Below are 294 nucleotides of genomic sequence, written 5' to 3' on the forward strand. Positions count from 1 at the left end.
GCCCATATAATCGGTACTATTATTAGATTGGCCAGAGTTGGATGAAAGTAGTAAGATAGCTCCCTAGCTGTTTCTCTCTCTTTTCTTTTACAAATCCAGGGGCATTTATGGAGATAAATGAACGGTAGTTTTTATATCATATCGCCAAAGAAAACCATCTGAATACGAGAATCTTCACTTTTCAGTAGTACTGATGAAAGAATTTTATCAGTTTGTGTCAAGGGCGCCTCTCTTATAGGTCTAGGATATGCAGTTGTTTTCTTCATCTACTTTTGAATCTTGACCAGTGACCTG

At 37.4% G+C, this 294-nt stretch overlaps 1 protein-coding gene across 1 annotated transcript in view; it reads left to right on the forward strand.

Annotated features, from left to right (window-relative positions):
- Positions 1–294, forward strand: part of LOC119590821 (dihydropyrimidinase-like) — a gene marked incomplete in the record, with an annotated part of 98,328 nt that overhangs the window by 11,087 nt on the left and 86,947 nt on the right.

The sequence above is a fragment of the Penaeus monodon genome, chromosome 27 (genome assembly GCF_015228065.2).
Source record: "Penaeus monodon isolate SGIC_2016 chromosome 27, NSTDA_Pmon_1, whole genome shotgun sequence".
Lineage (NCBI taxonomy): Eukaryota > Metazoa > Arthropoda > Malacostraca > Decapoda > Penaeidae > Penaeus > Penaeus monodon.